Here is an 11,598-nt window from a genome sequence, read left to right as displayed (position 1 = left end):
ATGTAAACAATAAGAGTGGTAATATTCGGGGTCGACACATTCAAAATGCACTTAACTAAATCATGACTATAAAGTCCATTGCTTTCAGTGAGTCTGCTCAAAGTGTGACTCAGTCAGCTGTCTCTCTGAACGAATATGGACACCCTTGCTTACTCCCAAATGGGCTAAGTCCACCTTGCCATACCTGGGAGCCCTCCTGCTCATTCTGCTGAAAGTGGCCCTGGACCTCTTCCCTAAAGTCATGCTCTGGTGGTACCTCCAGATCCATCATTTGATTAAGAGATATGATTTTTAAAATTTTAAAAAGCCTAGTACATACTTGCCAAATATCAATTTTTAAGGTTCGACTTAAAGCGCTTCTTTGCTCTTGAATCTGAGTGAAACTTAATGTAACTTGCATGTCAGAGTGCAGAACAGATTCCCAAGGCAAGTGGTGGAACCCTGTTGCTTGAGACTCTTAAAAGTGGATTAGACAGCAGACTCAGAATTGCCCTGTAGGGAACAATCTCGCATTGACAGTGTGATGGAATAGATGACCTCATAGTACAGCTGTGTGTGTGAGAGAAAAATGTCTAATATACGAGTTTTTCTTCTCCCATGAAGCTATGCAGTGATAAACCGCCAAAGAAATAAACTTAGACATATAGTGTGATCTTGGATGGTAAAGCTCGCCTTGTAAAGTTCCATTGCAGACCTGTTCTATTTTCAGTCTTGCATATGTCCAGTTACATTTATTGCATTGTAGATATAATAAACAGAGATAACCTGTTCTTCATATGCTCCAGAAGAACACAAAGCATCTTCATGCTTCTGGTTACTATATTTCAGATTTTACAAGCCTATGGGATAAGATTTCTTCTCTGATCTTTGCAGTCCTGAGGTTAATCATACAATAAATCAGTGTTTCCTAGACTTTTTGGTACATAGGACACAGTCCTCCTCTGGATTGCAACTGGAGCTTCACTCTTGCACTTATTCCCAATGGTCTTCTGATTTTTCTGCTTAGGTTCTTTCCTGGGTTGAGTTCAAACAGACTTTTGTTTAGGGCCTGCTTTTGTGCAGGAGTGCAGACAGTAGCAGATGGTACCAGTGGTGGCTGGTGCCTGTTGTGACTGCTAGGGTGGAAAGCAGCGAGACCAGATGTGGGTGGAGCCACCCTCAATGACAGATGGAACCATTCCCTGATTGGCTGAAAGTAAGAAAGCCGACTGGTGAACCTTTATGAACCAGCCTCCACTGGCTACCAGTATAGTGGGGTAGAGCCATGGAGCTGCCGTCCTGACTCCAGCTTACCTGAACAGGACTGCAGGGAGGTTGGGGCTGCACAGGCCCACCACACACAGCCCCAACCTCACAACCGCCCTGCCCCACACCAGTCCAGGTAAGCTGCAGTGATGCTGGTGTTGGAAGGCCAGTTCCATGGTGCTACCTCACCCCACTGGACTGCTCCTGGCTACAAGAAAGGTGCAGTCCATTTGTGTGTGTGTATGTGTGTGTGTGTGGTCAAGCTGAGTTTGATTCCCTGGAGAGCAATGTGGTGCAGGGGTAGGAGTGCCAGACTAGGACTAATATTTTTGATTTTACTCTTTTTTGCAAACCGCTTAAAGGCTTTATTAAAACCCATCAGTACATGAATGTTGTGAAAAATATAAGACGGTCCAGATCAGGGATTCCACCGAACAACTCTAACGTAGAATTCTTGACATGCCTTGCTGAGAACTTCTTTCTGGTGGTGGAAGAAGGAATGAGGGAATCAATTGTCCTGGATGAACCTGACCAATAGGGAGATGTGGTTGATGAGATCAAAGTAGTGTAAACTGTGAGGGAAAGTGACCATGTAATGCTGGAATTATTGATCTCATGGAAAGCTCATGGTGTGTGTAGTCAAACATGTGCCTTGGATTTCAGGAAAGCTGATTTTAATAAGCTCAGAAACGCTAGGTGGAATTCCAGTGCTAGATAAACTAATTGGAGAGAAGGAAGCCTCCTAAGGCTCTGTCCTGGGCTCAGCACTCTTCAATGTTTAAAAAAGTTATCAATAGCTTAGATGAAAGGCTGGGGGGAACCACTATGCAATATAAAGATGACACACAATGGGGGGGGGGGGAGAAACAATAGATAACACCTCAGAAGACAGGAATAAAATGCAAAATGGCTGTGATGGAATGGGAAACTGGACTGAAAGTAACAAAATTTAATTCAACAGGGACAGATGCATAGTTTTGCACCGGGGAAGAGAAATCAAATGCAGAGGCAAGGGATTGGAACCACCTGGTTTGGCAGTAGTACATGTGAAAAGGATCTTGGGATAGCAGCCAATTACAAAATAAACATGATTCAGAAAAATGACGTGGCTTCATAGAAGGCAAATGTGGTTTTAGGTTCCATCACAGAACCATTGTTTCCAAGATACAAAAAGTGATAGCTCCACTTTATTCTGCACCAGGGCCTGTCCAGATCGATGTTTTATTGCAGGTGCATTCCGCAACATGTTCTTGACATAGTAGCGCATTTGTGGTGGATTTATTCTGCTCTACTAGTTGTTGTGGGATGCTTTCCCAGTGCTACTACGTTATTGCTGTTTGGAGGCACAACAGTATAACAAAAGCGGGACAAAAAGAAATAACTAATCCAGAACATTTGTGGTGTAAAACGTTACAGGATTTCCATGGAAAGCTATCAGATATAACTGGAAATAAAACAGTGTGACTGCCTCAAAACTTCCTCGGGCACAAACAGCTTTGAAAAGGGATCACGTATGACTGCCCCGATAGAATCATGAGTGTACAATAAAAAGTACACGTGGAAGGCCCCATAGATGAGGGGAAAGACTTGTCCTTAGCTGTCCTAGACGGTAGGGCTAAATAGACCAGGCTTATGTACGTAGCATGAAGGTACATTTCAGCTGAATAGTTTGACAACGGGGCCAGGTGTCTAGAGAGCTGGTGCACTCTTACTGGAGGGTAAAGATGGACTTCCTAGCTTCCACTTCCTAGCTTGAGCAGAAGTTTAGAATAGATAGTTTACTAGACCCTCTGGCTCTGTGATTCTGTTAATCTCATGGAGAGCTGCTGCCAGTTAAAGTTGATGGTGCTGAGGTAGACAAACAGACAGTCTGACCTGGGACAGACAGCTTTCTATGTTGCTATCTAAGATAGTTCCATTTGCCCATTTACTGTTGAAGTCAGAACTGGAAGCCCCTGCGTTAAATGTGCCCCCACCAGAGGGATGTTCTCTGGCCCTCAACTATCAACTGGGAAGCACAAAGGAGACAGGAAGGAAGTTTCTATGGGAACATAGGAAGCGGCCTAAAACCTCAGGCCATGGATCCATGGCTCCACCTCAGGACATGGATCTGGCTCAGTGTTGTCTACACTGACAGACTCGGTTTCAGACATGGTTCTTTCCCTGGAGATTGACCTTGGGTTCTTCTACAGGCAAAACAGATGTTCTGTCACTGAGCTGTTGCCCAGTAGAATTAGTTGGCGGCCTCTTTGAGTATTCAGGGTTGAGCCTTTGACCTGCCATCCACGTTACCCTCTTCAAATGGCCATCTGGGGGTGGGAGGGAAAAAAGACCTGCTGGCTGAGGCTAGATTCACACCATGCATTTAAGGCATATTCAATGCATATTTAAAGCACAAAGAATCCTGGGAAGTGTAGTTTCTCCCTCACAGAGCTGTAATTCCCAGAACCCTTAACAAACTACAGTGGTACCTCGGGTTAAGTACTTAATTCGTTCCGGAGGTCCATACTTAACCTGAAACTGTTCTTAACCTGAAGCACCACTTTAGCTAATGGGGCCTCCCACTGCTGCTGCACCGCTGAAGCACGATTTCTGTTCCAATCCTGAAGCAAAGTTCTTAACCTGAAGCACTATTTCTGGGTTAGCGGGGTCTGTAACCTGAAGCGTATGTAACCCGAGGTACCACTGTACAGTTCTCAAGATTGTATGTGCTTTGACTGGAGTGGCCCTTGACTGTCTCCTATTCCCATCTGGCCAATAAAAAAAATGGTAAGGCCGGAAAACAGCAGAGGGCTCCTTGGCTTTTAAAAATATGTGCAGAGGAGCCCAGTGTCCCTGGCAAGAGAATACAGCCCAGATACTTTCTTCCTAAGCCTTGGTATGTTCCTACTGTTAGCTCAGACATTCAAACTATGCTCATGCATGCTTGCTCATACAGGTGATTTTTCTAATACACTAACGACAGAAGACAGCTTCTCACCCAACATATAAAGTCATCTGTTATTTTTCCAGCTAGGGAAATTGTTAGTTTTTAATGTTGCTTTTTCAGCTGGAACAATTTAGCGAGCCAGGATCAATGTGAAATGCTGCACATCAATCATTTTCTATGGATCACAAACCAAAGGCGAGTAAAAGAAGAAGAAGGGGGGGGGGAGAGGCTTTGCTCATCGGCACTAAATCAAGCACCCCCTCCATTGCCCCATTTTTTATTTTTTTATTTTTTTGCACAGAAGGAGCAAAATGTTTACACGAATCGTTTTGCATCACTTCAGTTATATAATGAGAAGTAGCTTACATTTAAAGGGTAGTATTTCTACCACATTACATCTGGAATATGATTCTCCATGGAGTTGGATCTCTTTTGGCTGTACTAACTCATCATGTGCTGAAGGTCTCTTAATATTTTTCCATTCTAAATAACTTCTGAAGTTGTTTATTTTTTATATACAGATGTTGTTATGACTATATTGTGTGCAAGCTAGCAATGGACAAATTTGTTGATGCTGGTTATTCTCAGCTCTTAATTTTCCCAGTCTTAAATTCAGACCCCCTCACTACTGTATCAATTTGCAATTTTCTTTATAAAAAACCCCTGTACACAACAATGAGCAAACATTCTCATGTGCAACTCTCTCAGGATACCCATTTTTGTACACAATCTTGCCTAGTATATACAATTTTCATGAACACATGCATTCTTGTGCATGTTTGCTCCTAATATATGCTTTTTGTCTGCCTCCTTTGGTTGGAGAACTACATTATGAAATTTGGAGGAGTGCAAATTTTGAAGGATAGCTGTGCTTCAGCTTGCATATAATTTAGAAAAAAATTAAATGTGGACTAAATGACCCCCCCTCCACATCCTTATGTGCAACAATATCTTGCTATTCAGAAGGGAGGAAAACCCTTTAGACCAGCATTTCCGAAACTTGAGTCTACTGCTGTTTTTGGATTATAATTCACATCATCCCCGAACACTGGTACTGCTAGCTAGGGATGATGAGAGTTGTAGTCCAAAAACAGCTGGAGACCCAAGTTTGGAAAGCACTGCTTTAGACCAGTCATGCCCTCCAGATGTTGTTGGACTGTAACACTCATCATCCGTAATCATTAGCCATGCCTACTGGGGGTGATGGGAGCTGAAGCCCAACAGTGTCTGAAGGACCACAGGTTTTCCATCCTTGGTTTAGTGTTGCATCCAAACTGTGTGTAGGGGGCAGGGTCAATGGGTGTGATCCTGTGCCTTCCTCCATCCATCTCCAGTGAACGGTATGAAGGACCATCTTATCAACAACTGAATCTACACCTCAGTTATCTTTATCAATGATATCTGAAGGACAAAACCAAAATGTTAAAGCCAAGGACCTGCTGTTATATATTTTATTTGCAGCATGATTATCTATAGCTGAGGCATGGAGAGCTCTTACAAACCATTGGTTCATTTTGCACAGTGTTGTCTACAGTCACTGAGTATCTCTCCAATGTTTCAGAAACATCTTTCCCAGCCCAAAGTGGAGAAGCCAAAGGACTGAACCTGGTATGTTCTGCATGTAAAGCATGTGTTCTTCCATTGGGTTATGGGTGCTTCTCCTCCTTAAGATCTATTAATTGCTGTAAATCAAACTGCAGGGTTCGTCCATACTTCTGCTCGTCCCATTAGTTCCCTTTAACTAATTATAGTGACAGAGTAGCTCAGTTCTCATAATGAAGGCAGAGAATGGGGAAGGAGAGGCTCCACTTCTCCACTAAGAAGGAACCTCCCAGTAGATAAGATGAGCCCATGATAATACAGCTACCCAGCAAAGAGAAACAAGAAAGCGCTTATTCTCAGCTGCTGTATTGTAGACCAAAATACTGACACACACTTTGGAGACATGGATATCTTGCATTTTGCCTTAGTCAGTAGACTATAGGTGATGATGTTTCTCTCTGTATATTTTGATGCACGTTTGTGATCTGTTGTGTTATTCTTTTTCTTAACCCTCAGGCTCTGCAGAAGTCTTAAATTCAGGAGGGTTAATCTGTGATGTAAATGAGCAGCAAGTTGCCCTTTTAAACTCTTATTATAAGAGAATATTGTACTGTTAATGAATAATGGAAAGGGGGAGGAGAAGAAGCTCAAGAGAAACATTCAAACAGCAGGGCATACATTATTGCATCTCCACAGAGGCATCTGAGGTAGCGCTTGCAAACTTATTTATCCTGCTACTCAACCAAAATGATGCATGTCATTTGCCATGGCAACCCTTCCTTCATCGTATGTGCCTATATATTGCTTCAGATGTGTGGGCCACTTTCTTAAAAAGAAACAAACGCATACCCAGACATCGATGTCACATGAAATCCTATTCATTTCGCAGTGCTTTGATGTGAAAACATGTACCTCAGGACACAGACATCCATTTCTTCCCTCTGCCCCATATTATTGCTGTTCTGTCTTCAAGTATTTGTGGCAACAATGTGTTTCAGACAGAAGTCTCCTGTTGCCCATCTCTTTCCAAGAAGAGATTAGTGATACAGGACCACCCTTTGACCAAGGCGCCTCTGTTCTTCTGGTTCTATTCGTCAGTGAGGGAGACAGTGAAGTCTGAGCTATGTAAATACAGATCTCCAGGATCTCTGGGAAAAAGGCAACCCTTAAGCGGTCTTCTCCGTAATAGGAATGGACAAATCTGTCAGTGTTGGTTTCTATTAGTTTCTCATTTTTCCAGTCTGTTCCCAAAACAGTTTATAATTGTTGTTTTTAAAGACATCCACACAAAAATGTGCACATTTTGTGTGATTTCCCCTAAGATATGCGTTTTGTGCACAATGTTGCCCAATATATGCATTTCTGCGAGCAATTTCTCCTAACACAATGCATCATTTAATATATATTTTCAGGAATGTAGAGTTTTGTATGCACTTTCCCCCAATCTTTGCATTTTTATACACATTGTTGGGTTGGAGAACTGCAACGTAAAAATCTGGAGAGTTCTACATTTCAAAGAAGAGCTCAGGTTTTGTTTGCATGTTGGTTCTGGAGCTGTGAATTAGGTAGCGCCTGTGTGATTCTACCTATGTGTGCTTCTAGAGGAGGTGGTGTTTTTGTGATATATGGAGTGTGTGTGTGTGTGTGTGTGTGTAGGCTGAGCATAATACTCCAACAGATATTGGTCCCTATTAGGAATCCAAGACCCTGTCCCCACAAGTCATACTTCTAGATTCAGCACAGAGCAACTTAAATCTTTGTGCCTTTTCCTAGGTCAAGTTAAAGATGAGACTTTCTCACATTCACCAATGATATCACCTCCAACTGAAGAAGGGGAAGCGGAAAAGCTTTCCTCCACCCACATCTGCAAGTATCTCCAGCTAGTAGCACTAGCTCTTTAGTCATGTAAAGAGATACCGGTACTTAGCAGACTTCTAATCGAGGCACTAAGTCAATTAAGAGAATCGTTTGACCACTTTAGCAGCCTCTACTTCTGCACAATCCCATCATAGGGATACAAAACATCAAGGCCAACCCACCCAGTCTTATAATAATATTTCCAAGCATCTGAAGACCAGAAATGAAAATAGTAAGCTGCTATAGGATTTTCTGTTCGTGTTAGAGTAGGCCCATGAAAGAGAACAACATCCATCTCCTCACTTTCACCAAGTACATCCTAGCTCTAGGTTTAGGCTGTAATCCTAGTCTCACTGAAGCACTGTTATTCTCTCTCTTTTTGTCTTCCTGCCAATTTGGCGTCGAAGGCCTGGCTCATGTCCTGTCACAGAAATGCATTCAGGAAAGGCCCTCACCTGGCTGTTAGCTTTGCCATTCATATTTGTTATGTTCTTTGAAGGTTGGTTTGAAGTTAAGCAGAAGCCATGTTTCTAATAAATCTTAAGTAGTGACCCTTTATGCGAATTAACGTCTAAGTCACTCCTTGGAGGTTTTTTAATGTTCCAAAAATAGTTCCCAAGCTTCTGCCAAAGTAGATGTTGCCAGAATTTCCATGGAAAGCATTATCAGTGTGGATGGGTTGATGCCAGTCAGGGTACAAATAATGGCCGCCCAAACCTTCTCCTCTTCCTTCTTCAGCTGATTTGTGGCAGAGGGTGTGTGTGTGTGAGTGTGAGAAGGGGGGAATTATTAGGTTTTTGAAATGAAATCATGCTCCCAAGTTCAGAAGAAGATCACCAAAGCCTTCCCCTCCCCTTTTCTTTAAGTCTTTGACAAATATGCCTCACCAGAGACTCTTAAGGAAACCAGTCATGGACCAAGACGTGAAAGGCTGTCATGAGTAGTTTACATCTGGCTGGGAGACAGAAAGCAAAAGCCATGGAAAAAAATGATCAGCTGAAAGTGGCAGAAGGTGAGTGCCTTTACCAAGGGCCAGGTTCATGATGGAGAAGGACCCAGAACAACATGTCAAACTAGGATGGCTAATTGAAATGCAGCAATGACCATTTTAAGATGGCTCTCACCTTTGGCTCTCTCAATCTTACCAGACTCGACTTCAGACAATGAGCCATTTCACATGCACTTGGCACTTCACAAAAAACAGGGTTTGCCAACAGATGTAGCCCTGACAGGGGTCAATAGCCCATCCTGGCTCCATGACATGCATCAAATTAGGTAGTTTTGCAATGAACTGGGAGCTGAATTAGTCAGGGAGGGGGCGGAGCAACAGCTAGCAACCAAAGGGGTGTCACCCTGGCACAGGACGTCTGCGTTGGGTCACAAACCTCGCCCACTGCTTCGATGAGTGAGCGGTAATTTCTTCTCCATCCCTACTGTCATGATCATCTGTTCATCATTGCTCTCTTTCAAATGCACACATAGGGTGAAAACGGAGATCATGATGAATGCTTTCTCTGCTTTTGTCCCAAACATACATATAAAACAGAAACAGGTCTGAACCAGATGTGACATGCAGTTACATGTCTCTGCACTGATTTCTTTTTAAAACCAAAAGCAGATTTAGGAGGTTGAAGTTTGAGCAGAGGGATGGTGGGTGAAGGGACTGCTCAATCCTTTCCCTCTCCAGCTTTACTCCCAACTTGAAAGCAAACCCCCAAGCTTCATTTCTTCAGACATGGGGAAAATCAAGATCTGGTGGTGGGTGGTGGTGATTTTGAGTGAGGAAAGGGTTAAGCAGTCCCTTCGCTCTGCTTTTTCTCCACTTGAACTCAGCCTCCTGAAACTACTTTTGGTTATAAGGATACCAGAGGAGAAAGGATAGTTTTCTGTTCTGCCCTGTATCTCTTGCATGCAGCCCTGTTCCCATTCTGCTGCAGTTCAGGTTCCATAAAAACCATTATTTTGCTCACTGTTTGTTGCAGCCAAATTTAGTAAGGCAATTCATTACATTTGTCAACAGAATTAACTACACTATAGTTATGTGATTCAGTACATCACCGACAATGTACTGAAAAGCATTGCAGACTCGTGGGGGGGGGGATAATGACAGTGAATTCCGATTCATTGCCTGAATCTCAATCCTGTTTGCAGGTGGACAAGTGAACCCACTCAATTTCTGATGCCATTTCCCACTTTGGTGGAATTCGCCTACTCACAACTGCTAGTTTGGATCATGTGGGCAAGGCAATGTGACCTAGATTCATGGAGAAGAGGGCTATCAAAGTCATGATGGTTATGCTCTACCACCATGGTAAGGAGACTGCCTTGCTTTTGAATGACAGTTCCTGGAAACCACATGAGGGGAGAGTGCGCCTGTGCTTGATGGTTTCCCAAAGACATCTGGTTGGCCACTGTGAGAACAGGATGCTAGACTAGATAGGCCATTGGTCTGATCTAGCAGGCTTTTCTTATGTTCTTAGATTTCACCAGCTTTCTAGAGTATACATCCCAAAAAAGGAGGGGGGGGGGAAAGCCCAACTTGGGAAAGAAACCAGCTTTCATTCTGACAGGTCATTTCTTCATACATATGCTATGTAGATGTCGCCTCCCTTAGATTAACGTTTGCTGTCTGGCTCATCTGTAGATTGCCCCTAAGCACAACAGAAGCAAATGGAAGCAAAGGACCTATTCCTGGCTGTAAGCATCATTCAGATCTGCATTTTCCAGAGAACGGATCAATCAGGCACATCATGTCCTTTGGTCACGAGCAGGATGAAGTGTGAGGGACACAGAGAAAATGCTTTACAGAGGCTTTGGAAAGCACTGGTGAAGGGGAAAGCTGTGATGGACTGCACAGACTTTCAGATGTCTCTTTGAAGCTGCTGGGCTTTGGAGGGGAACCAAGATGTCTAGGGAACTGCACTTTTTCAAAACCTGGTGAATAAGCTTCTTCTTCTTCTTTGGTTTCTCTTGATGCATTTTAAAGTCTTTGAAAACTCCAGTCCTATGAGAAGCAAAGGGCTGCTTGGGAACTTGTTCTGGCCGCCGTCCTTATAAACAAAACCTCTGTTATCTACCAACTCAGGAGAAGCTGCCAGGTGTGAACAAAGGAAACAGTTACTTTCAGGGGATGGGAGTCTTTGAAAAACTCTATTCTCCCCAAACCGGAGTGCTAAAAATTAATATATAGTTCGTTACTTGTATTATGCCTCTTTTCAGCTTGTTAATTGCAGGATGTTTCTGCAAAGCACAGTTGCTGCTGTGCCCTGCCAGGGCTGGTAGAGGGCAGTCCTCTACTTGGAGGGGTTCTCTATTTGAAAGGCTGTTTAGTCAAAGTTTGCTTTGGAGATAAAGACTCACACAAAGGGAGAGCAGCAGGGGCCTTGAAGCCACCCATCCACAGTTAGAGTGTTGACAGCAGACTGAGCAGGCTTCTGGGTCACCTGCCACAGTCTTCCCCACTATGGTGAGCTGTATTAGTAAATGTTTTGAACCCATACATATATGCTAGCAAATGCAGTTTTCTACGCAGTTTTCTACGCAGTCTTCTTTTTCAGTAAGTGGTTACCTTGTCTGCTTCTAGTCTCATGTAACTACTACACCATTGGGGCTTCCAACTTTCCCTCCTCCTAAGCCTTTTGAGCTGACACCAAACATTTAAAGCACGTGGCTTCCCCCATTATTCTGTCCCATTATTGCCTTAGAGCAAGAATAGGCAGTATGGTGCCCTCGAGAGATTTTTTGGGCTACAAATTCCATCAGCCCCAGCCAGCGTGGGGTTCCAGTCAGGTGGTCCAACACCATCTGGAGGGCACCACATTAATTACTCTTTCTCTTGACCAGGGATAGGGACCACATTCAGAAGAGCGGGATTCATTGATGATAGTAATAGCCAAGCCCTCACAGCCATGCCCCATCATGCTATGTTCCTTTAAGATTGTGCAACCTTTGAAATTATGCAATAATCTTATAATTATACAATAATAAAAACATTGTAATGGAATGATCAATGCAGATCTCCATGT

At 43.3% G+C, this 11,598-nt stretch overlaps 1 long non-coding RNA gene across 1 annotated transcript; it reads left to right on the top strand.

Annotated features, from left to right (window-relative positions):
- The first annotated feature begins 6,234 nt into the window (after positions 1 to 6,234).
- Positions 6,235 to 10,732, top strand: LOC310682582. The gene is made up of 4 exons (XR_014514021.1): positions 6,235 to 6,423; positions 8,440 to 8,585; positions 9,725 to 9,884; positions 10,218 to 10,732. It is a non-coding gene; the product is annotated as an uncharacterized lncRNA (long non-coding RNA).
- The last annotated feature ends 866 nt before the right edge of the window (positions 10,733 to 11,598 follow it).

Source organism: Podarcis tiliguerta (assembly GCF_965153285.1).
Source record: "Podarcis tiliguerta genome assembly, chromosome: 7".
Taxonomy (NCBI): Eukaryota; Metazoa; Chordata; class Lepidosauria; order Squamata; family Lacertidae; genus Podarcis; species Podarcis tiliguerta.
Note: the sequence above shows the minus strand (reverse complement) of the source record. Positions and strands in the feature narration are given on the sequence as shown.